Source organism: Ornithorhynchus anatinus, chromosome 2 (assembly GCF_004115215.2).
Source record: "Ornithorhynchus anatinus isolate Pmale09 chromosome 2, mOrnAna1.pri.v4, whole genome shotgun sequence".
Classification (NCBI taxonomy): Eukaryota; Metazoa; Chordata; class Mammalia; order Monotremata; family Ornithorhynchidae; genus Ornithorhynchus; species Ornithorhynchus anatinus.
This window is the reverse complement of record NC_041729.1, coordinates 124,440,984-124,468,251: the sequence shown is the minus strand read 5'-3', so window position 1 is coordinate 124,468,251 and position 27,268 is coordinate 124,440,984. Positions and strand designations below refer to the sequence as shown.

The following is a 27,268-nucleotide window of genomic DNA, read 5'->3' as shown; positions in this document are numbered from 1 at the left end:
ACTGTAGAAGCGATTCATTCTCATGGGAGCCTGACTGTGGCAAAGTGGGAGCCCTGCCACTCAAGCCTGAGCAGAGATTTGCCAGTTGACTCTCCTCCTCCTCTATGGAATAAATATGAATGACTGCAGAGTGATTTTTGAATCCAGGAGATTGCAGAAATGATGGAGTTGTTATAAGAGGGCCCCTCTGAAAAGAGGCTTGTTGATTGTCAGTAGGTTATAGCAGCAGCATGGCTTAGTGGAATGAGCAAACGCTTGGGAATCAGAGATCATGGGTTCTAATCCTGGCTCCACCACTTGTCAGCTGTGTGACTTTGGGCAAGTCACTTAACTTCTCTGTGCCTCAGTTACCTCATCTGTAAAATGGGGATTAAGACTGTGAGCCCTACGTGGGACAACCTGGTAATCTTGTATCTACCCCAGTGCTTAGAGCAGTGCTTGGCACATAGTAAGTGCTTAACAAATGCATCATTATTATTATATAAACATTCAGAATGGTTCTCACAGGGCAAAGTGGTGAAACTGTTCAGAAGAGAAAGGAGTAACATTTGTCACATCCATAGGCTTTTTTCCTGATCCTTTGTGACAGATGAGGTTTGCGTTTGTCTTGCTATCATGATTGCTTTCTAAATAGTAGTTGTTGTTTTTTTCACAGTGGTTGGGTTATTGATTTAAATAAATCACAGTAACCCAAATGATCATTCGCGATACATCCGTCTTGGAATGAGTTAAGGATAATTGCTGTTTCTTTTCATTAAGTGCTACTTTTCAAGCCTGATTCTGTAGCTTCTTCTGAAAAATGTTCATGAGTTCTTTACAAGTTCAGTTTTTTACAAATGACTGCCAGGTCTTTTGGACTAATTTTTAATGTCAGTAAAATATTCCTTACTCTAGTAGTTTTCTATTTCTACTTCACATTTCTAAACAGGAATAAAAAGTTGATATGGAAATTGTCATGAATTTTCCTTACTCCTTACTCTAGTAGTTTTCTATTTCTATTTCACATTTCTAAACAGGAATAAAAAGTTGATATGGAAATTGTCATGAATTTTCTTTCCTCAGATACTATGTTTGGAGGACTTTTCAGAAATTATAAAATTTGGTTTTGAGGGAGCTTAATCTCCTCATGTGACTTTTTTGTATACTTCTAATTCTGTCATAAAATTGTTGCAATAAATAGTGAACAAATCTAGTCTATGAATATATAATCAAGGCTTTGTAAGAATTTGAAGAAACCTCTGCAATGACCCTTCCCTTTCAAGACTCCCCAGAACAGTTAACATTGTGACTAAGAAAGTTCTTCTGTACCATTTATTCTTTAGCCTTTAACCTTTTACCACATTTGTATTCCTTCTGTATCAAATTTGTATCTTATGGAGTCTTAAGCTGAGCTCTCCTTAGAAGTAGCTTAACTAAGGTATGCTTAATTGACATTTTTGATAAATTTTCCCTCTTTATTTTGCCCTTTCATTCCTTTTATCCTTTCTGCTTTCTTTGAATTTACTCCATTTCATGCCCTGATTACTGATAATAAAGAAACCATACTAAGTAAAGTCTTTGTGGGGCAGTCTAAATTTTTTGAGAAATTATCACACTATTAGAAACATGAGAATTTTAATACTTAGAGTGATGTCATAAGTATTCACTGTCACCACCTTAACAGTAAGGCGGATTGCACAAAATGTGTCAGATTGGAAGGGGAGCATTGAGGAAGAGAAGAAAGTAACAATGTTCATAAGATAAGAATAGAACTTTAACATTACTTTTAGAAATTCAAAAAAGGATGAGGTATTTACATTGTTAAAGAAAAACTATTTAAGTGCATACTATGTGACAAGCAATGTGTTAAACTCTGGGGAAAATTTAAAAGATCACAAAGCGCTCATAGCTTAAAAAAATTGGAGAACAAATATGTTGTCCCAGTTTTAAAATACACATACTTAGGCAGTTATTTTTGTCCAAGGTCACACAGCAGTCAATGACAAAACCAGGAATCTCTTTAAATCAGGGTGTAGACTCCCATTATTGTGTTCTTACCACTAGGTCACATCATCTACTAAATATATTTAAGCTTAAGTGACTTTTCCAAAGTCATATAGCAGTCAAGTGGGGAGCTATATTAGAACCCAGATGCCCTGATCCAGGCCCATGCTCTTTCCACTAGGTCACACAGCTTCTCTGTAAAAAAGGACAAAAAAAGGACCTAGTGTTCTTGCCTATTAAATATATTTTCTGGCTTATAACTGTTATTCCTTTCTTTGTTTTCACTGTGTGGAGTAAACAGTTTGGTCAAATAATCTCTTCTACTCTCCTACTCATGCTTACAGTACTCTAGAAGTGATAACGCTGGATTCACAAAATTAAACTGTGGAAGGTTTGTGTGAGTATTGCATTCCACAAATGTTGTCATTATCAAGCAGCAATGTGTCTGAAAAGCTGTGCTGGAGATTAGTGGATCTTAATGCATCTGTATGTATAGTTTTATTTATGCATATTTATCATTATCAATTCATATGCAATGTTTTCTTAAATTTGAGCCAAGCATCCTTAGAATGTATGGAAATTTGTAATCAAATATTGAGACAAATGCAAATTACACACGTAATACACACCTTTTTTTTTTCTTTTTTACAGAGAAGCCATGTGACCTATTGGAAATAGCATGGTCATGGAAATTAGAGAATATGAGTTCTAATCTAACCCCCCAAACCTGCCTCTTGTATGGCCTTGAGCAAGTCACTTTGCCGCACTTTTCTCATCTGTAAAATGGGGATTCACTTTCCTGTTCTTCCTCCTACTTGGACTGTGAATCCCATGTGTTACTGTGACTGTATAGCCTTATCTTGTATCTATTCTAGTGCTTACGAAAGTACTTCACACATAGTAAGTGCTTAATAAATATCAAAATTATTATCCTATCATATTTTTGAGATTCAGTCACATCAATCAGGTATATAAATAGTAACATTCCCTACATATAATAACTAAGGCAGGAGAAGTTATAATAACCCCGGGGGTTTATGTATACATTCTTATATATATGAACAGATATATCCTTCCTTTCTTAAAGTAATCACAGAAATTATTTTACTTCTTTCTGTTTCATTTGCTTTCTTTTAAATACAGAAGAAACCCAAAAGAAAAGCCTTGACTTGTCAGATCAATAGTTCATAAAGACTATCCTGTCTGTATCAATTTGAAGAGGAATAGTTTGACCTCCTTGACATCTGTCTTCATGACTAGTGATGTTCCTTGTATATTGCAAACTTTCCCACAAGGAATCCATTATAATTTTTCACGTTTTTTATTGGTGTTACAAGAAGATGTATTAGGAATCTCTCTGTCACTCTACTTTCCTCCTTCTGATATGCATCTCCTTCTGTACCCGTATTCAAACTTTTGTACAATCTGCCACAATCATTTTTATCATGTATTTTTTGACAATATCTTTCTCTCCCACTAATGTTTGCTTCTCTTCCCCATTATCCACTTACTTGGCTTTCATTTGCCTTTCCTATTCTTCTTTTGTCCACAAATATCTATTTTTTTACTGATATGATTATCTCTGTATTTTTCATGGTCCTACTTTTCAGACTCTATAATTCTTATTCATTTCTTTTCCTCTTTTTATCCTACAATTTGAAGATAATCAGGTTGTCCCAAGTGGGGGTCACCGTCTTAATCCCCATTTTCCAGATGAGGTAACTGAGGCCCAGAGAAGTGAAGTGACATGCCCAAAGTCACACAGCTGACAAATGGCAAAGCTGGGATTAGAACCCATGACCTATGCCTCCCAAGCCCAGGCTCTTTCCACTGAGGCTCGCTGCTTCTCTAATAATGGTATTTGTTGAGTGCTTACTATGTGCCAAGCACTGTTCTCAGCACTGGTGTAGCCACAAATGCAACTTTGCTGGTTACGAGATAATACTCATGATGTATTGCCTACCTATGTAAGGTCATCAGCAGGCACAGCAAAAGTTAAATAGGAAAAAAAAACAAAAGAAGCAAATTGATTCATAATAAGATACAGAATGTAAGGTGAGAAAAGCATGTAGGAAAGTGAAGAAAAATTGATAGACATGGGGCAGTGACAAGGTCATTCAAAATATTTTTTTATTGACTACGAAGAGTTCAGAGGGAATGTTTCAAAAGTGGAAAGAGAAATAAAGGGCTGCATCAAGACAGTCTGGAGTAAAGAAGTCTGAAAAACAGTATTTTAGAGCCTCTGAAAGATGTCAGTTCATTCATTCAATCATATTTTGAGTGCTTACTGTGTTTAGAGCACTGTACTAAGCACTTCAAAAGTACAATTTGGCAACAGAGACGATCCCTACCCAAGAACGGGCTCACAGTCTAGAAGGCTCACAGTCTAGAAGTAAAAGAAGGGTAACAAACAAGAACAGGATAAGAATGTATCATACACTTTGACTATTAAATAACATCTACCCTCAAAGTCACAATGATAGAGCAAATAGAGATCCTCTCCTGGAAGAAATTTGGAAAAGTATTGATTGCACCATTTCAGAGTGAAATGTAGATAAGTCACAGTGCCAGAAATGGAAGGCGCACCTCTCACACATAAACATCTGAAGTTATAGTTCCCAAGTGTATGGAAAAAAGCAAGGGAGAATTTAAAAGTATTCAAAATAATGATAATTTTGGTGGCTATGTGCACTAATAAGCCTCTATCCTACAACAATGAAATCAGATCATACATAGCCTCTGTCCCACATAGGACTCAGCACCTAAGAATAAAGAATAACAGGTATTTCATCCTCATTTTTCTGATGAGGAAACTGAGGCATCATGATGACCAGTTCCAATGGCCCCCATACTTAAGAAGATGAAGGAGGAATCCAGGAGAATCACTCTGGTGCCCTCCATGAAAACATAGCCAAACCAATCATAAAGAGGGACTAGGGAAGAGAGATCTGGGGAAGATCTGGGCCAGATCCGGGTAAGGAGATAGACCCTCATTCCCCTTGAAGTGGGGAAGAACAAGCTGTGTGCCTGGGAGAACAAGACACAGGGAGAGTTTGTGCATTATACCCTGGGCTCAGAGAGGGATCAAAGATGATCCCTCGAAGTTTGGGTACTGAAAGGGGGAAGTACAGAGTGTTCTGGATGGGGAAGTAATAGATCCAGGGAAGGACAGTTTGAACTGGATTTTTTTTTTAAATTTTTTACTGTGTTAGCAACCTGGAAGCATCATAGCCTGGTGGAAAGATCATGGGCCTTGGAGTTATAAGGTCATGGGTTCTAAGCCCTGCTCCACCACTTGTCTGCTGTGTGACCTTGGGCACGTCACTTCACTTCTCTTTGCCTCAGTTACTTCATCTGTAAAATGGGAAGTGAGACTGTGACCCCCACATGGGACAAGGACTGTTTCCAACCTGAATTGGTTGTATCCACTCCAGCACTTAATACAGTGCCTGGCACATAATCAGTACTTAACAAATACTATTATTAGTGCTATTACTGTTATTATTTTTATTAACCTATGAGATACAGTAGAAATCTCAGATTTTGGTGTCTGCCTGTAGTGGAGGCTGACCCAAGTACTTATAATAATAATAATAATTATTATTATGGAATTTGTTAAATTGATTAATTAATTAATTAATTATGGTATTTGTTAAGTGCTTACTATGTGCCAAGCACTGTTCTAAGCATTGGGGTAGATACAAGATAATCAAGTTGTCCACATGGGGCTCACAGTCTTCATCCCCATTTTACAGATGAGGGAACTGAAGCACAGAGATGTTAAGTGATTTGCCTAAAGTCACAGAACTGAAAGTGGCAGATCCAGGATTAGAACCCATAACCTCTGACTCCTAAGCCCATGCTCTTTCCATTAAGCCACGCTGCTTTTCTGTGCTTACTATGTGCCAGAAACTGTACTCAGCACTGGAGTCTCGGTGTCATCTTTGACTCGTCTCTCTCGTTCACCCCACACATCCTATCCATTACCAAAACCTGCCGTTTTCACCTTTACAATATCGCCAAGATCTGCCCTTTCCTCTCCACCCAAACGGCTGCCTGTTTATTATTGTCAGTGCTGCCACCCACCTCTCTGGCCTCACCATGTCCCTCCTCCCCCCTCCTCCCTCCCGCCCCTTCCTATCCTCCCCTTCCTCTTCCCCTCTCTCGCTCATCTCTTTCCTGCTCTCTCCTCTGCCTACTCCCCCCCCTCCCCTCCCCCGCCCTAGAACCCCACTTTACCAGCGCTACCCCTCTTCCCCTTCCCTTCCCTTCCTCTGCTCTCCCCCCCACCAAACCCCCTCCTCCCCCCCTCCCACATCTCTCTTCCCCATCCACGCCCCATCCCAGTCCTCCTGTCCCACCGCTACCCCTCATCCCCCTCTCCCCTTCCAGGGGCCCGCCACCTCCTTCCCATCCAAACCCTCCCCTCCCCCCGCTCTTCCCCCCATCCCTTGCACCCACAACTACTTTCAAGTGTGGCCTCTGGAACCCCCGCTCCATTACAGGTAAACTACCTTTCGTCCATGACCTTTTCCTTTCCCGCTCTCTCCTCCTCCTCGCCCTTTCAGAAACGTGGCTCACTCCCGAAGATACGGTCTCCGCTGCCGCTCTCTCCAGTGGAGGCCTCTCCTCCCACTCGCCCAGACTCCCCGGTAAGGGAGGAGGTGTCGGCTTCCTCCTCTCACCCCCTTGCCGCTTCCGCACTATCCCTCCTCCTCCCTCCCTCTCCTTTCCCTCCTTCGAAGCCCATATCATTCGCCTCTACCAACCCCTCCAGATACTTGTTGCTGTCATCTACCACCCTCCCAACTTCTTCAACCACCTAGACCCCTTTCTCACCTTCCTTCTCTCCTTGTCTCTGCCCACTCTGATCCTCGGAGACTTCAACATCCATATGGATGTACCCGATGACTCCTCTGCCGCCCTCCTGCTATCCCTCCTCGACTCTGCTGACCTCCTGCTCCACCATACCACGCCCACTCACAGACTCGGTCACCCCCTCGATCTCGTCATCTCCTACCGCTGCACTATCTCCTCCCTCACCAACTCCGAAATCCCTCTCTCTGACCATAACCTTCTCACCTGCCTCATCTCTCAAACCCTGCAAATCTTTGCTACTGCCCCACAGAGACCTCCGCTCTCTTGATCCCATCCGTCTTTCCAAAAGCATCTCTCCTCACCTTGCCGCCCTGTCCTCACTTCCCACTCTCGACGATCAGGTCTCCGCTCTCAACTCCACCCTCTCTACTCATCTCGACTCTCTCGCCCCCCTTTCCCTCCGCCGCTCTCGCTCCACTAACCCACAGCCCTGGATCACCTCCTCTGTCCGCCTCCTATGCTCCTATGCTCGAGCTGCTGAGCGCTGCTGGCGAAGGTCCAAGCACCAAGCCGACCTCACACACTTCAAATTTATCCTTTCCTGCCTTAACTCTGCCCTCTCGTCCGCCAGGGAAAACTTCTTCTCCTCCCTCATCGACACCCATGCCCGTCACCCCCGCCGATTGTTCCGGACCTTTAACTCTCTCCTTAGGCCCCCTGGTCCTCCCCCTCCCCCATCTCTCCCCCCCTGTGATCTGGCTACCTACTTCATCACAAAAATCAACACAATCAGGTCTGAGCTCCCCAAAGTCACCCCTCCGCCTCTCCCCTCCCCCCCCACCAACCCTCTCCCCTACTTTTCCATCCTTCTCTGCAGTATCCTCAGAGGAGATCTCCTCCCTCCTCGCAAGTGCCACCCCCTCCACCTGCGCCTCGGACCCCATTCCCTCTCACTTTATTAAAAACATCGCCCCTGCCCTCCTCCCTTCCTTAACTTCAATTTTTAACCACTCAATCTCCAATGGCTCCTTCCCCTCTGACTTAAAACATGCCCACGTCTCCCCCATCCTAAAAAAACCCGCTCTCGACCCCACTTCCCCTTCCAGTTATCGCCCTATCTCCCTGCTACCAGTCCTTTCCAAAATTCTAGAACGGGTTGTCTACAATCGCTGCTTACAATTCCTTAACGCCCATTCTCCCCTGGACCCCCTCCAATCTGGCTTCCGTCCCCTCCATTCTACCGAAACCGCTCTCTCTAAGGTCACCCATGACCTCCTTCTTGCCAAATCCAATGGCTCCTACTCCGTTCTAATCCTCCTTGACCTCTCTGCTGCCTTTGACACTGTCGACCATCCCCTCCTCCTCCATACCTTATCTCACCTTGGCTTCACAGACTCTGTCCTCTCCTGGTTCTCCTCTTACCTCTCTGGCCGGTCATTCTCGGTCTCCTTTGCTGGAGCCTCCTCCCCCTCCCATCCTTTAACTGTTGGAGTTCCTCAAGGGTCAGTTCTTGGCCCTCTTCTGTTCTCCATTTACACTCACTCCCTCGGTGAACTCATTCGCTCTCACGGCTTTGACTACCATCTCTACGCAGATGACACGCAGATCTACATCTCCGCCCCTGTCCTCTCCCCCTCCCTTCAGGCTCGCATCTCCTCCTGCCTCCGGGACGTCTCCACCTGGATGTCGGCCCGCCACCTAAAACTCAACATGAGCAAGACTGAGCTCCTCATCTTCCCTCCCAAACCCGTTCCTCTCCCAGACTTCTCTATCACCGTGGATGGCACGACCATCCTTCCCGTCTCTCAGGCCCGCAATCTCGGTGTCATCCTTGACTCGTCTCTCTCGTTCACCCCACACATCCTATCCGTTACCAAGACCTGCCGGTTTCACCTTTACAATATCGCCAAGATCCGCCCTTTCCTCTCCACCCAAACGGCTACCTTACTGCTACGGGCTCTTGTTATATCCCGGCTAGACTACTGTGTCAGCCTTCTCTCCGATCTCCCTTCCTCCTCTCTCGCCCCGCTCCAGTCTATTCTTCATTCCGCTGCCCGGCTAATCTTCCTGCAGAAACGCTCTGGGCATGTCACTCCCCTTCTTAAACACCTCCAGTGGCTGCCTATCAACCTCCGCTCCAAACAAAAACTCCTCAGTCTAGGATTCGAGGCTCTACATCACCTTGCCCCTTCCTACTTCTCCTCCCTTCTCTCTTTCTACTGCCCTCCCCGCATGCTCTGCTCCTCTGCTGCCCACCTCCTCACCATCCCTCGGTCTCACCTATCCCGCTGTCGACCCCTGGGCCACGTCCTCCCGTGGTCCTGGAATGCCCTCCCTCCTCACCTCCACCAAGCTAATTCTCTTCCCCTCTTCAAAACCCTATTTAAAACTTACCTCCTCCAAGAGGCCTTCCCAGACTGAGCTTCTCTTCTCCCTCTACTTCCTCTACCGCCCCCCCTTCACCTCTCCGCAGCTTAACCTTCTTTTCCCCCCATCTCCCTCTGCTCCTCCCCCCTCCCTTCCCATCTCCTCAGCACTGTACTCGTCTGCTCAACTGTATTTATTTACATTACCCTATTTATTTTGTTAATGAAATGTACATCACCTTGATTCTATTTAGTTGCCATTGTTTTTACGAGATGTTCTTCCCCTTGACTTTATTTGTTGCCATTGTTCTTGTCTGTCTACCCCAATTAGACTGTAAGCCCGTCAAACGGCAGGGACTGTCTCTATCTGTTGCCGACTTGTTCATTCCAAGCACTTAGTACAGTGCTCTGCACATAGTAAGCAATCAATAAATATTATTGAATGAATGAATGGAGTGAATACAAGCAAATGATGTTGGACACAGTCCCTCTCCTACATAGGGCTCACGATCTCAATCCCCATTTTACAGATGAGGTAAATGAGACATAGAGAAGCAAAATGACTTACCCCAGGTCACACAACTGACATATCCTGCCTAAGTTACTGTATCTTGCTGATCTTCTGGACCCTAGCTCTTCCCCTTCCGGTCAATATTTCACTCTGATATTTGGATCATTTTTCTGAAAAAAATTCTGCACTTACCTACTTGCTCCTCAAAATCCTTAATCATCGACCATCCATCTCCTCATCACATAGAAACTCCTCACCATCAGCTTTAAGGTACTCAGTCAGCTCTCTCCCTCTTACTGGGGCAGGGAATGTGTTTGTTATATTGTAGCTCCCCAGGGCTTATTACATTGCTCGGCATACAGTAAGTACTCAATAAATATGATTGATTGATTACTGGTAACTCACTCCTCATCCATTATTACCCGGGCCACACACTTCGCTTCCATAATACCAACATACTTACTATGTGTCAGTCTTACCTCTCTCACTATAAACCTCTTGTTAATTACTTGCTTCTTGCTAGAATTTCCTTCCTTTCTGGCAGACCACCACCACCTCACTATTGTTGGGGTATTATAATCTTATGAAAAAGTTAGGTTGGGATAGTTGAGCCCTATCTTTTTCACATATTCTTGTAGAATTATTTGTTTATTCTCCACTATTACCATGCACTTATATACACATCCCTATACTCTGCTGCTTCCCCTGTATGTAATTCATTTTAATGCCTGTCTTCCCAGCTTTATAGTAGGTTTCTTAAGGGCAGGGATCATGTCTACCACTCTGTTGTAGTGCACTCTCCCAAACAGTTAATACAGTGTTTTCTGCACAGTTAGTACTCAATAAACACAATTGATTGACATAGAAATTTGTTATTCTTTTCACTTTGTGAATGGTGTATTTGAAAGTTACCTGGGTATTTCCTTTCATGGTCTGTGTTGCATGGTGAATCCTTGTAAGGATTATAGCTTATGTTGAGAAGTAAGATAGAAAAAAGATAATCTCTTATCCAGGCAAAATAAATCATGTCAAACATTTTCATCAGTTGCAGTATTCAAATTGGAGGCACTAACTGGTAATTGTTCTGGTGATGCAGTAATACAGGGTTCAACTCCTTGTCTTATGCTGTCGAGTTGTCTCCGACCCATAGTGACTCCATGGACACACCTCTCCCAGAACACCACACTCTTGATTTGCAGTCATTCTGTTAGTGTATCCATAGAGTTTTCTTGGTAAAAATATGGAAGTGGATTACCATGGCTTTCTGTGCAGTAACCTTGAGTCTCCATCCTCGACTCTCTCCCATATCACTGCTGCCCAGCTCAGATGAATTTTGACTTGTAGCAGATTGCCTTCCACTCGCTAGCCCCTGCCTAAGCTAATAATGGAATGGGTAGGCCTCTGCCTGACTCTTCCTGTCATAGCCTAGATTGGTAGACTCCTGGAAACTCTCCAGGTGTGATCCTGAGAGGGGGCAGTGAGTTTATAGTCTAGAGGCAAAGAATTAAATTAATTCTCATTCATATTCACTGTGTGTGACCCTCCAAACTGATAGTCCCATTGACGAGCCTTATAATCTCTATTTTATGTCCTTAGTACATACCTGATATCAATCCCCTTTAGATTGTCAACATCAACAAATTTAAGAGACAGCATGGCACTTTTCTCCTAGTGACCTGAAAATTGGAAACATTGATACATTTGCTATAGCTTTTCTGATGATGGCCCCTGGCATTCAACAAGTTTTGATGCTACAGATTGTATTTTCTAATGATTTGTAACCATCGGAACACTTTTACCAAGGTCGGTCCACAGTGAATGTAGAATAAACTGATTTTTAAATGGAGGGTAAAGTGTGCATCTGTTACCAAAACAGATTTTTTAAAACTTGATTTCAGGGACCCAGAAAGAATGGAATAACTATCCTAAGAAGTTTAACTAGGAAAATTAAACATTGATATTTCTTGCCATATTAAAGTTAACTAAAACTGTTCTATTATTATTTGCAACTTTGTACATTATGTTTTCATCAGTGATTCTACACCAAACTTTATGGAAAATGTGGCTTTCTTTTGTGACTTTCTATCGTGAAATTATAGGAAGTTCTCAGGCTGAAAGAGCAACAGGAACCTGGTTTCCAATCACTCTCCTTATAAGGGTCCCAAAGACCCTCCAATTCTTCTGTTCTTTTCATGGAAGTTTGAGGGCATCTTACTCACAGATCCCCAAGTTCCTGCAACCCTATCGCTGCCACCATTCTATGGCTGAAGCCCAGGGGTTTCCCCACAAGCTTAGATGTACTTGAAGGCTAGTTTAACACTCTCCTTCTGGGGCTGACTGAAAGTTCATGGACAAATCACTTTCTGCCATTCACATGGCTCCCCAGTCCTTGTGTCTCCCTGACCCTGGAGCATCTCCCTCCAGTCCCAATCACATGCAGGCATACACCTAAATCAGAGATCAGAGGAAATGAATGAAAACAAATCCAGTTCGATACACCTTTCTCTATATCTACTACTTTTCCCCTCAGGACCCTGTATAGGTCTCTGTAGATGTCCAAAGCACATGTTCCTCTAGCCCTTTTTTCCCTTCAGGCACAGGAGACTTTTTCCTCCTGTGTCCTAGCCATTGGATCGCGAACCTCCAAACTACCCTAATCCTAATCCAGGATCCTCTCCACTTCCTTCCTGTGCCCTGTGTCGATTATGGGTCTACAGCATTACCTCTCCCTGTATCTTGCTAATTGTTACAACTTGTTACCCTCTGAATAAATCAATCAATTATTGGTATTTACAATTCACACATTTACAATTTACACATTTTCGGTATGCAGTGCTTGGGAAAGTACAATTCAAAGAGTTGATAGACATGTTCCTGTCCACAGAGAGGAAGAAGATAGATGTTACTTAAATAAATTATAACTATTTGCATAAGTGCTGTGAGGCCCAGGGTTGGATCAATATGAAATCTTAAAAGGGTACAGAATTTGGTGACACGGAAGGGTGATGGTGTAGGGAAAGGAGTGCTTAATCAAGGAAGACATCTTGGAGGAAATGTGATTTTCATAAGACTTTAAAGGTGGGGAAGTGGTAATCTGTCAAGTATGAAGAGAAAGAGGGTTCCAGACTGTCTTTCCACAACGTAGCTCCCCAGTCCTTGTATCTGATTGCCTTGGCTTACACTTTCCTTTTAAAGTCAGAAAATTGACTTTAAATTAAGTAGAGTCAATTTCCTGACTTACTCCTCTCTCTTCTAAATGTGAGGACCAGTGGAACTGGTTGTCTCATCTGTCCTTTTGGTCCTCATTTTTATGAATTTAGAGCAGATATGTCCTTTTTTCTTGTGATCTCCTTTCCCAAAATATTAACCTGAACATTTTTACATATTCTAATTAACACAATTCTCAAATTAGGTTGAGGACTTCAAATCTAAATGTGGCTTAATTAAGGTGACTCTGCTTAGCCCCTGCCCCATCCTGCCCCTGAAGCAGTTCAGCATCTGAACTGCTTCAGGAGTCTCTGACCTCTTTGCAGGTGTATGGCATTTCAAATGACCTGACAGACACTTGCAGGATAGCCTTGGGGTAAGGAACTCTGATGGAGCATAATCATTTGTCAATCAATCAGTGGCACTGATTGAGTGCTTACTGCATGCACTGAGAGCTGTTCTAAGTGCTTGGGAAAGTACAATACAGTAGAGTTGCAAGATGCAATCCTTGCACACAAGGAGCTGTCTGCTCACACAGACACTGGTGATACAGACATTAAAATAAGGGATAGGAAAAAGAGTAGAGTATATGAATATCTACATAAGTATTGTGTAACTGGCATGAGTGTAAAAGTGCTTAATGGGTACATAACCAATTTCATAGTTGACACAGTGAAGGGTTGATGGGGAAATAAATGGCTTAGTTAGGGAAGGCCTCTTTAAGGAGATGTGATTTTAGGAAGGTTTTGAAGGTGCAGATAGTGGTGGACTGTCATATGTTATGGGAAAGGGAGATCCAGGACCAAGGGAGAATGTGGGCAAGGGGTCAGTTATAAGAGATCCAGGTACAGTGACTAGTTTGGTGTTAAAGGAGCAGAATGTGGGGTCTGGGTTGTAGTAAGAGATCAGTGAGATAAAGTAGGAAGGGGAGTGCTGTTTGAGTGTCCTAAAAGTGAGGGTAATGCGTTTCAGTTTAATGTGGAGGTAGATAGGCAACTGCTGGAGGTTTTGGAGGATTAGGAAGATAGTCCTAACCTAATTCCACTGAAAGTGCCTGCTTCTCAAAAGAACAGGTTATTTGATGTTGCTTAGGCAGGTTTACAATAAGGCAGTTGTAGTTGGCAAAATTGAAAAATATATTTTTCAAATAAGACCCTGGCCCATCCCTACCCATAGATAATCCTTTTTTAACTACCCAAAGCAAGCAGTACCACCACAGTTTATGCATAAGCAAAAGTGTGTCTGTCTATATTTAAATGGGATTACCCATCTTCCTTCCTTTTTTAAATCCTCAACCCTGTTGAAGGATTTAAAACATTCTTATTCTGTCCTTTGAACAGGAAAAAAAATAAGGCTCCATCTGTTCATTTTTGTCCTTCATATACACTACAAAACAATGTACCTTCTGAAATATTTTGCCAAATTGAATTAAATATTGTATTAAATTTTTGTATACTAAAAGTGCAATGTAAAAGGCAGACATTTTAGTAAACATATCCCCAAAATTTATTGTGGTCATGCATTGTATCTATAAACCCTATTGTATCGTACTTTACCAGTGGCTGTGCAAAGGATAAGTGCTCAATATATACCATTGATTAATTGATTGATGAGTGGACACTACATTTACAAACTTAGACAACACACATAATATCAATTTTAAAATGGTAAAATGTGCCTGATGCCAAAGGCCTAATAGTGGTAGGTTTACCTAAGATGTGAAAAGTTCATTAATATTTCAAGGGCATCAGAATATATTAATCCAAGAGTAGCTCACTTTATATTCTTCCTTCACAGGTGAAATGAAATTAGACTTTATCGTTTAGGCATGTTCCAGGACTTTTACCAATATAGCTGAGGTAGGGTAAATGATCCTTTGAGATTTTCAACTAAAATGAATTAACATGAAAAATACAGCAGGACCAAAGTATCCCTGCTTTCCAGTTCACTTACTTTATGTTACATTTTAGTCGCCCATAGGACTAAAACTTCTTATAAGCTCTATGATTATACATTTCCAAATTTCTTACTCATATGCTATTGAGAGTCCAAGTTTTTATTGATGTTAATGTTCATAGATCATTTTCTCTTTAACTGAAATATATATATTTCTAGAAGGCCCTGGAATGTGTGGAGCTTGAATGTATACTCTAGAACATCTTGAATAGAGAGGATCTGGGCCCTTTGAGCCAACGTTGTAGATGTCTGTGAAAAAATCTGTTAAGGAAGAAGGAGAAAGAATTTCCCTTGTTAAGAGTGGGAATTACATGGAGAAAAAAGATAATGGCAAGTGAAATAAAATTCATTCTGTGCTTCTGGTGAAAAAAAAATGAAAAAAATAACAACCATCATGCAAGACAAGTGCTTATTAAAGATCTGCCATAGGAAATAAAATATATTTTTCAAATAAGAGGTATTTTACTTTTCATCCATTTGATTTAAACACAGTAATCCCTGGATCAAAATCATGATTAGAAACCATGAAAGCTCTCCTTGGTAAACAGCAAAAACTCCTTAAACATGTTACCTGACATTTTAAAATTTGTTTTTCTTGTTGGCTTTTCACATGGAATTAAATAAAAACAAATTATCAATAATAATAACTTCTCATTGAATAATTTCGACCTACAAAAACAAACACATAATGTGGAAACAACTCTTAAAATGATTCCATTTACAGAAATAGATTAAATGAAATCTTCTGAAATGCTCTCTCAGGTGAAAGCAGGGTCTGTTGTCATTGACAGTGGAATAGTTGACAGTGAAGTTGTTACCAAACAGAACAGAACAACAGTCTTTTTCATGTGGGATTTGTTGTAAAGGTAAGCAGTAGCCTAGATCCTTAGGGTGAATCGAGAGTGGGAAGTGAGGAAAGGGCGGCAAGGTGAGGAGAGATGCTTTTGGAAAGACGGATGGGATCAAGAGAGTGGAGGTCTCTGTGAGGCAGTAGTGAAGATTTGCAGGGGGGGAAGTGTGAGAGATGAGGCAGGTGAGAAGGTTATGGGCAGAGAGAGGGATTTCAGGGTCGGTGAGGGAGGAGATAGTGCAGCGGTAGGAGATGACGAGATCGAGGGGGTGACCGAGTCGGTGAGTGGGCGTGGTATGGTGGAGCAGGAGGTCGGCAGAGTCGAGGAGGGATAGCAGGAGGGCGGCAGAGGAGTCATCGGGTACATCCATATGGATGTTGAAGTCTCCGAGGATCAGAGTGGGCAGAGACAAGGAGAGAAGGAAGGTGAGAAAGGGGTCTAGGTGGTTGAAGAAGTCAGAGGTGGGACCGGGAGGGCAGTAGATGACAGCAACAAGTATCTGGAGGGGGTGGTAAGGCGATGATATGGGCTTCGAAGCAGGGGAAGGAGAGGGAGGGGGGAGGAGGGATAGTGCGGAAGCGGCAAGGGGGTGAGAGGAGGAAGCCGACACCTCCTCCCTTACCGGGGAGTCTGGGGGAGTGGGAGGAGAGGCCTCCGCTGGAGAGAGCAGCGGCGGAGACCGTGTCTTTGGGAGTGAGCCACGTTTCTGAAAGGGCGAGGAGGAGGAGAGAGCGGGAAAGGAAAAGGTCATGGACGAAAGGTAGTTTACCTGTAATGGAGCGGGGGTTCCAGAGGCCACTCTTGAAAGTAGCTGTGGGTGCAAGAGGGGGAGGGTGGGAGAGCGGGGGTAGGGGAAGGTTTGGATGGGACCCTTTCCCACTGTAACTCAGTCTGCACACTTCACTTCACAAATACCAAACTACTCACTGAACTTTGCCCTCACCTCACCCATCATCAACCCCTTGCACAGGGTCTCTGTCCTTCCTGTAATTTTTCCCCTGTATGTCGGACAGAACAGTACTCTCTAAATCTTCAAAGCTCAGCTGAAAGCGTATTTCTTCCAGGAAGCCTTCCCTGCCTAATCTCTCATCGTTCCATTCTAATTTCCCTCTCTACTGCCTCATCAATGCACTAAGTTCCTCCTTCTAGCCACTATGTATTCCCCCAGGGCTGCAATGAGGGTATGACTTGTATAAGAGGTGTTCAGATGGATTTTGAATGTGTTTGGATATCCAAACAAATCTACCAATTGTTAGTAGAAGGGCTTGAGCTATGACACAATGTGGTGCCACATCTGTTTTGAATGACATCAGATAGTAATAATAATAATTACGGTATTTGTTAAGCCCTTACTGTGTGCCAAGCACTGTTCTAAGCAATGGGGTATACATGAGGTGAGAAGGTTGTCCCATATAAGGCTCCCAGTCTTAATCCCCATTTTACAGATGAGGTAACAGGTCCAGAGAATTTAAACTGCTTGCCTGAGATCACGCAGCAGACAAGTGGCGGGGCTGGTATTAGAACCCAAATCCTCTGACTCCCAGGCCCATGCTTTTGCCACAGGCCATGCTGCTTCTTGGACACCAACCTGGTGCTCAATCCTGATACATGCCCCCAGTTGACAGTCTGCTCCCCAGCTGCACCAGAGACTCTGTTCCCCCTTGCCCTGTTGGAACAGACTCCCTCTGTCACCTGAAAGAGTGGCAATCCTGGAGGAGCATATGAAGATAAATGCCCTGGTTGGGCACACAGTGATTGTGCCCACCCAGTGATCTGATAGAGCTGCTTCAGTTTGTGGACATGCCCCCCAAATTGCTAAATTTGGAGCAGGAGGAGCAGCGTGGTGCAGTGGAAAGAGCACGGGCTTTGGAGTCAGGGCTCATGAGTTCAAATCCCAGCTCTGCCACTTGTCAGCTGTGTGACTCTGGGCAAGTCACTTAACTTCTCTGTGCCTCAGTTCCCTCATCTGTAAAATGGGGATTAAGACTGTGAGCCCCACGTGGGACAACCTGATTCCCCTGTGTTTACCCCAGCGCTTAGAACAGTGCTCTGCACATAGTAAGCGCTTAACAAATACCAACATTATTATTATTAAATTGCTGGAAGAAATTGTGAGTGCACATCCTCCTTCATCCAAACAGCGCTTCAACCTCTTCTCTGTCTCATGTAAGGGCGGTAGTATCAGGGGATGTGGATGGAAATGCTCCCCATTGTGCATGAATCCTGTTGAGGAGATGCTAATGTTTGCTCAAACCCCCAACCCGGTCCTACCCCTGCCCGTTCCCACCTTTGTAATCTACATGCATCTCTGGACAGATTCCATCCCTCTTCCCACCACTGTGAAGTCAGCCAAAGGAAAAGATCACATAGCAGGGCACGTGCCTTCTGGCCCACTCCCCACCTCTGAAATCCATATACATCCCTAAGCAGACTCCAAAATCCATGCCCCTATAGGGGTGACTAGATATTCCCCTATTCCTCAATTATACTTCATGGTTGGAAGATCAGGCAACTGCAATATTTAGACTGAAGATAATCTATCAGGAGCTGATATAAACTGCTCATTTTTCAAATCACCTCGAAGGATTTTGCCTAATTAATGCATCATGGTGTAAAATGCACCAACCTGCTGTGGAACCTTCCCCTTGCCTCCACCCCCTGTAACATTTATGTACGTAACTTTATACTTAGTTGCTTCCCTTATCTGTAATTTATTTTAATTTCTGTCTCTTCTGCTGGACTGAAAATTCCTCAATTCCTAAAGGGCAGGAATTGTATCTACCAACTGTATTGTTCTATCTCAAGTGCTTAGTACAGTGTTCTGCAAATATAAGTACTTAATGTATACCATTGATTGATTAGGAAAGTTCCTAGAAGGAGTGATTATTATTTCCACAGGCATGCCTTCCCTTTTTGTAGAGGCTAGGATGGAGAAGGTAGTCACAGTGTGATCTGAGATGGGGTTCTCCTCCTATCTTGGGCAAGTCCTGAAATATCACAGTCATCCTTGTGAATGTGACTGATTTAACTATTTTTATTTATCCCATCACTTAGGACAGTGTCTGCCACATATTGTGTCTAATAAATACCACAATTATGTTGAAAGTCTCTATTCTGTGCCATATCTGGCATTTTGGCCACATTTGCTTTACCCTGCCAATTACAAAATTTCTCATAGTCTACTGAATAGCTTGTCACAATTCAACAGACTGTGAGCATCATAGAAAATACCAGAGAGTCAGTCATTCAAGAATTGCTAGGTGTGGATAATTATGTCCTGGAGGCAGAAATCCAAGAAAACATGTAGATGATTGTAAACAGCCTTGCAGAATCCACCTGGTGCTATGAAAGCAGCATTTTATTTGGGAAATTCTCAGTGTGTGGCAGCAATGCGATATAAGGCTTTAGACCAAATGGAATCTTTAGAGCAATACTACTGTCCAACCTTCTATTATGCTTACAATCTCTAGACCAATCCCAGATGCCACATCTGACTTTTGGAGCAGTTCCATCAACACCATATGGGCTACTCTTGATGCCAAATGGCAAAACTGAATCAGTGATAATGAAATCCTGAAACAAAGTGAGCCTATTAGCCTTGTGCCTTCAATCACCTCAACACAACTTTGCAGGGAACATGGATGTCAGTTGGAAGTTCCAATGAATGAATACCATCATTTTGAACTACAACCCATTCATCTGACCATGTCAATTAAGTTGATCATTTAAACTTTGCAGTTGCTAACAATATTATCCATTTTCTAAGTTGTTTAAATTATGTATTCGCCAGCATAGTGGCAAAAGAGGAACTAAGAGAGAAATGGGATATTTGGATAAGCCCGGGCTCTACTGCTCTGGATCCCACACTGCGTCTCTTTGAAAAGGTGCTTGGTTTATGGCCCTGCACTCCAAGGAGCCAGGGCAGCTATGGGTAGCCCCAGTTCCAATAGGACATTTATGAGCCCAGCTTCGAGCCATCGCGGCACTCCTTCTGCCTCCTTCATGTCCCCATATGTGGTTCTGTGCCCTAAGGAGTTGGGGTGGCCACAGGCTCAGAGAAGCTGCAGTCCTGGCTCTAAACCCCTCCCATGTCAGGGGAAGTGGGGCTGGAGCCTAGGAAGAATATTGATTCTCTTCATCTTTTAGTCTCCATGTCCCACTGTGATCTCACTATTACCTAGGAACTCCTCCTGGGATCTTACTTTGCCTCCACTCTGTAACCAAAGTACATGGCTCATATTGGCAGGAATCAATCCAAAGATTGACACATAACTGTGTTGTAAATCAATCCCTTAGGCATAGTGAAAGACGATCATGGGTGAAATCTAGTCAGGCATAGATTAGGCAGTTTGCACTCATGTCGTCTACCCCATTAGAATATTTAAACATGATACTCTTGCATGTACATACATATGCGCGTATACGTCTGTATGTGTGGATGTCTTCCTTTTGTTTCTGAAGGTAATAAGATAAAGTCCCTGCCACTCATTTGAATGTGTCTACAAAGACCCATGAGAGATAATAATAATAATATTAATAATGGTATTTTACTTACTATATGCCAGGCACTGTACTAAGCAGGGATGGATACAGTCAAATCAGGTTGGATACAGTCCCTGTGCCACGTGGGATGCACAGTCTCAATCCCCATTTTACAAATGAAATAACTGAGCATAGAGAAGTGAAGTGACTTGTCCAAGGTCACATAGCAGACAAATGATGTAGCTGGGATTAGAATTATGACCTTCTGACTCATCAGAGGCTGGTACTCTGTCCACTATGCCATGTTGCTTCTTGATTTTTTTTTATATTGATTGATTTTGATTAGAAGTGTTTGCATAAAGTAAGTGCTTAACAAATATCACAATATTAAATATTATATGACTGAGATTGATATCATTAAATGTCATATTAAATATTTAATAACAATAGTAATAATAAAGTGCTTACTATGTGCCAAGCATTGTACAAGCCTAAGGGAAGATGCACGATAATCAGGCAAGACTTAGTCCCTGTCCCCCTATGGGGCTCAGTCTCAACGGTAGGGCGAACCAGTATTTCATCACCGTTTTACAGATTATGAAACTGAAAAATAGAAATGTGAAATGAGTTGCCCAAGGTCATACAACAGATAGAGCTAGGATTTGAACTCAGGTCCTCCAATTCCCAGGTCCATGCTCTTTCTATACTTAATGGTTTATACGTAAGGATAAATCCTGGTGGTGCTAAAGAGTCTATCTTATATCAGTCCTGTCTTATATTTTTGACTCTGCTTGGTAACACCCTGAATTTCACAGAGCTCTTTCTATAGGAAAGTGACCCCTCACCAGTCTCCAACTAGTCTTCTAAAAGACCACTGTTATCTTCCATTGTTTAAGACTGTGTTTTTAAACTGTGCACTTCCTGGGTGTCTATTTTTCATTTAGGAATCTTTTCCTAGTTTTTATGCAGTGCTCTATACAGAGTAAGTCCTATTACTACTACTAATACTACTTAGTAGTAGTCTTTAGTTCCTTATACAGTAGCTACTTGGGTCCTCATGTGCCCCAACCACCAAGATATACACCTACTGCATTGATTTTTACCTTCTGAGTACCAAATCGATATTTCATGATGGCAGTGTTGAAAGATGATGCAGATAATATCTATTCCATAGAATTTGAACATGCTGTAGAGCTGAAAAAGTTCCTAGTGAAGTTGGCTCTATATTAATGGATCACAAATAAATAGTGCCTTTGCACCATTGTTTAAAAAATTAATCATATCTAACAATTCTCTGCTGATACTGGTTAGGTTATTTTTTTCCTATAAACAGGTGAACAATAGAAGAAAACTAAGTCCACACATTTGATTCTGATAATATTAATGCTTAGTATGGACTTTTTTATTAAAGGGAAATTTGATGTAATTTACTTGCAATGTTATCTACGGTGCCTGTAAGTGCAATTTTGTATTTTAAATCTTCAAAGGAGTTAGAGTTTTCAGATTGACTTACAGAGCCATTGTCTTCTCTTGTTGCCAAAATTACGAAAGTCATCATGGCCCATTTCATTTGAAACAGTGCAAGTAAACTAATGATAAAAATGTGAAGGAAATGCTTCAGAAACAATCATTCATACCATTTAATAACATTACACAATCTAAGGAAAGCCAACTATGGCATTTTATCTCAGTTAGTGTAATTCATATCAGGCCTGCAAAGGAAGAAAAAAAAGATTTAAATGCAGGTCTTGGTTTAATTTAGAACTGATTGCTCATTAATTTCTGGAATAGGTATGCAAGCTGTCTTCCAAATGAAGGGGAGGTTGTTGGCTGCTAACATCAAGCCCTGCTGTGCTGTATTCAATTTGTTTTTCTGTATGATATTTAGCCTTTCATTCAGTGTTTACACACTGAACATTATTGGGTAAAATATTGCTTAATGAGCTGGTGTATTGGGCAGAATGCAATCCCTCCTTCATTATAAGTGTTAGCCAGCTTGTGACAAGGTTTAGCATCTAACATCACTCATTATGTGTTTCATTCTTCCTATCCCTATCCACCTGATTTTGATTTGATTCCATAGAAACAAATAGTTTGTAAGCTGGGAGATGTATTGATGCAGGGGGTAAGTACAAGGTGTAATATCTAGTTCAGTGGAAGTGAGTCAGAACCTAGTTTCATGGCCAGAAACATCTCTGCTTTTAGATCTCCTGCAGAATGAGATCATGAGATTGCAGAAGAGCTTATTTTTAATATACCATATTAGATTCTAACACCAGAAGGAGATGCTAACTAATGAATGGAACAGGGACTCATGGTACATAATCATCCTCTTTCTGATTCTCAGCATCTTTATCCTCAGCATCCTAATATCTCATTCTCTTACGTCATATTTACATCCTATCCCATTCCTGTCTATATCAAATGGAAGCAACTGACCTTTAATTTTAAGACACTTAATCAGCTCTGCCTATGTATCTATTTCACTACATTCCAGTTTACTTTTCTCACTCATTTTTTAAATGTATTTTTTAAGGGCTTACTATAGTCCAAGCACTGTTCTAAGCAAAATTATAAATACAAGCTATCAGGCTGAATATAGCCCTTGTCCCAAATAGACCTCACAGTAGGAGGGAGACAAAGTATTGAATTCCCATTTTACAGTTTAGGAAACTGAGGCACAGGAAAGTTAAGCATCTTGTCCAAGGTCACACAGCAAGCAAGTGGCAAAGCCAGGATTATTCTCACTGTCCTCATTTTCATCTCTCCTGCCTCTGAGCTCATACTCAAACCTTTCTCCTGCTCTGGAACTCCCTGCAACCTTAAATCTGACTGCCCACATTTATCCCAATCTTCAAGGCCCCCCTGAAAGCATATGTCCTCAAGGAAGCATTTCCCAATTCATTTTTTCTTTCTCCAACAGCAAGGCCTAGTGGAAAGAGCAAAGGTCTAGGAGTAAAAAGACCTGGTTCTAATCACAGATCTGCCAATTGCCTACTGTGTGTCCTCACACAAGGCACTTAACTTTTGTGTTCCTAGGTTTCTTCATCTGTAAAATAGGGGTTTAATTAGCCTATTCTACCTTCTACTTAGACTAAGGCCCATGTGGAACAGAGACTGTGTCTGACCTGATTATTTTCATATTTACACCAGTGTTTAGTACAGTGCTTGGCACATAATAATAAAATAATAATGGTAATAATAATGATATGGGGTTCATTAAGCATTTACTATGTGCCAAGCACTATTTCTAAGCATTAGGGTAGATGCAAGCTAATCAAGTTGGACAGAGTCCATGTCCCACATGGGGATCACATCTTAATCCTCATTTTGCAGATGAGGTAATTGAGGTACAGAGAAGGTAAGTGATTTAGTCAAGTTCACAAAGCAGATACATGGTGGAGCAGGATTCAAAACCAGATCCTTCCTACTTTAAGGCCCAAGCTCTGTCCACTAGGCCACGTTATCTGAGGGGCTACTGGAAATAGATCTGAGGAATCTGAGAAAAAAAAAAGCTCTAGCTACTTTCTTCAGCATCTCAAATGTCCATCATTCTTCTTCACATCAAAAGCTGTGCACGAGCTATCCATTGTCTATGATCAAATTTTTAGTACCCCTGACTTAAACGATTACTTAGTTGAGTTTCACTTGTTTATAAAAATTATAGTATGTGATAGGTAATATAAAGTTTCCAAGATGTGCAAATCGGTCGTCCGGCCTGGGTATAGGGGCGAAAGACTAATTGAACCATCTAGTAGCTCCGAAGTTTTCCTCAGGATAGCTGGCACTCGAACTTGCACCCGATGACTCTGCAGTTTTATCCGGTAAAGCGAATGATCCAAACAAGTGAAGGAAACTATTCAAACACACTAAAGTCAATTCTCTGTTGGTGGCAGCAGAAGGAGCAATTAGAGTTGTGCATGAATACTATATTTAGTGCCTGCACCCACCTGCTACCTTTGGAGCATTCACCCTTATACCGTAAATATGAGTGTTTTTATGCTGTTAAGTAATCTCTGATCCATAGCAACTTGGACACATTTCTCCCAGAACATCCCACTCTCCATCTGCAATAGGTCTGCTAGTGTATTCATAGACTTTTCTTGGTAAAATTACAGAAATGGTTTACCATCGCCTTCTTCCATATAGTAAGCTTGCGTCTCTGCTCTCGACTCTCTCTCGACCCCCAAGCTGGTGCTGCCCAGCACAGGTGAGTTTTGATTTGTAGCAGATTGCCTTCCAGTCGCTAGTCACTGCCCAAGCTAGGAATGGAATGAAAATGCCTCAGCTTGACTCTCCCTCCCAATGTCGAGACCGGTAGAGTAATGGGAACTCTCCAGGTGAGATCTTGAGAGGGTAATCCAGCAAATACCTACATAAAATAGAATTGTACAGACTGATACTCAACTATGCTGCAGGTATCCACAGGTCACGTTGGGTAAACTGTGAGATCCCTAGATACAACAAGGTGCCCTATGAGACTGTGGTATGAAGAACAAGAGAGCAGCATGGCCTAGTGAATAGAGCACGGGCCTGGGAGTCGTCACATATCTGCTGTGTGACCTTGACCAAATTGCCTAACTTCTCTTTGCCTCAATTACCTCATTGGTAAAGTGGAAAATAAGACTGTGAGCCCCACGTGGGACAAGGACTATGTCCAATCTAATTAACTTGTGTCTACCTCAGTGCTTAGTACAATGTCTGGCACATAGTAAGTGCTAACAAAAAGTGTTGACCACCCCCTTCTCCTAGAAACATCCAACATTGGCTTCACTGACACTGTCCTCTCCTGGTTCTCCTCCTATCTTTCTGGCCTCTCATCTCAGTCTCTTTTGCAGAGTCCTACTCTACCTCCAGCTCCCTAACTATGGGATTCTCTCAAGGTTCAATAATGGGACACTTCTATTTTCTGTCTATACCCCCTTCCTTGGAGAACTCATTTCATTCACATGGTTTCAACTACCAACTCTATGTCGATGATAACAAATCTAGTTCTCCATCACTGATCTCTCTCCCTCTCTGCAGTCTCGCATTTCCTTCTGCCTTTCAAGACATCTCTACTTGGATGTCCTCACATCACCTAAAACTTAATATGTCTAAAACTGAATTTCTTTTCTTCCCAGCAAAACCCTGACCTCCCCCTGACTTTCCCATTGCTGTAGACAGCACCATTATCCTTCCTGTCTTACAAGCCCATAGCCTTGATGTTGTACTCAACTCGTCTCTCTCATTCAACACAGATATTCAATCCATCACTAAATCCTATTGATTCCACATTCACAACATCGCTAAATCCTCCCTTTCATCTCCATCCAAACTGCTGTCACATTAATCCCATCACGTAGCTAGGATTAGAACTCATGACCCCTGACTCCCAAGCCCGGGCTCTTTCCACTGAGTAAGAAAGTCCAATGGTTTTCCATCCACGTCCTTACCAAACAAAATCCTCTCACCTTTGGCACTCAATCACCTTGCCCTCTCCTACCTCACCTCACAACTCTCCTACTACAACCCAGCCCACATACTTCATCCCTCTAATACTAACCTTTTCACTGCACATCCGACTTGTCTATCTTGTCGCTGACTTCTTGTCCACATCTTACCTTACAGACAATTACTCTCTGTCCCTTCAAAGCCTTATTGAAGACACATCTCCAAGAGGCCTACCCTGACTAAGCCCTCCTTTCCTCTTCTCCCACCGCCTTCTGTGTCAACCTGACTTTCTCCCTCCATTCATTCCCCCTTCCAGCCCCAGAGCACTTAAGTACATATCTGTAATTTATTTATTTATATTAATGTCTGTCTCCTCCTCAGGACTGCAAGCTCATTGTGGGCAGGAAATGTGTTATCTTGTTATAATAATAATAATAATCATGATATTTGTTAAGAGCTTACTATGTGCCAAGCACTGTTCTAAGCACTGGGGTAGATACAAGGTAATCAGATTGTCCCATGTGGGGCTCATAGTCTTAATACCCCTCTGAAAGATGAGGTCATTGAGCCACAGAGAAGTTAAGTGATTTGCCCAAAGTCACACAACTGATAAGTGGCAGAGCTGGGATTAGAACCTACAACCTCTCATTCCCAACCCCGTGCTCTTTCCACTAAGCCATGCTGCTTCTTTATTGTTATCACTCTCCCAAATGATTAGTACTGTTCGCTGCACACAGAAATTCTCAGTAAATAGGATTGAATGAAATGCCCTAAGGGGAAAAAAAATTTTGCTTCTCTCCTTCTTCCCACATTCTTCCTTAGAACTATATCAACTTCTCACAGAGATCCCAGGATATCAATTAACTTGTTTTAATGTGTACTTACAACAAACATTTTATTTATTTCTCCACTTTTTCCTTTTTGAGCAGAGAATCATTCCTTGGGTCTGGTGTTTCCAGAGCTGTTCCCTGAAAAAAATCACTGAGATGGTCAGCTTCCCCTGTGTCTGGCTCTCCCCTTATTCATGGACAATGGCAGGGCCTCTGGTTTACTCTTCTGTGTAAGGCTGCTCCATAATGCTTGACCATGAGGGAAGGGACACATCTTACTACTCCTAATAATAATAATGTTGGTATTTGTTAAGCGCTTACTATGTGCAGAGCACTGTTCTAAGTGCTGGTATAGATACAGGGTAATCAGGTTATCCCACGTGAGGCTCACAGTTAATCCCCATTTTACAGATGAAGTAACTGAGGCACAGAGAAGTTAAGTGACTTGCCCACAGTCACACAGCTGACAAGTGGCAGAGACAGGATTTAAACCCATGGCCTCTGACTTCCAAGCCCAGGCTATTTCCACTGAGCTACACTGCTTCCCTAATGCAAGTAGAGACATTTTTTTTCCCTTCAACAACTCAGTCACTTGCTTAGGGACTGGAACATCTGGCTCAACATTTGACATTTTGGATCATCTCTATGTAAACATAAAAATACTGTGAAGATATTTTGTGAAGTGCAGAGTTCAGAATTCTGACTTCCCCAAATAAAAATTGTAGAAATCCCAACAAACTTGATAAAAGTTACACCATTCAGTTTACGCAAGAATAATTTTGAGCAACATCAGGGAAAAGTTCCGGTCATGGAATTCTCCATCATACAGTG

General features: G+C 42.3%; 1 protein-coding gene and 1 non-coding gene across 5 annotated transcripts in view; one reads left to right on the top strand and one right to left on the bottom strand.

Moving 5' to 3' along the window:
- The window catches only part of PCDH9 (protocadherin 9), a 1,189,516-nt gene that overhangs the window by 918,570 nt on the left and 243,678 nt on the right, over positions 1-27,268 (top strand). The window lies entirely within an intron of this gene.
- Positions 24,395-24,532, bottom strand: LOC114809354. The gene has a single exon (XR_003757141.1). It is a non-coding gene; the product is annotated as a small nucleolar RNA SNORA7 (small nucleolar RNA).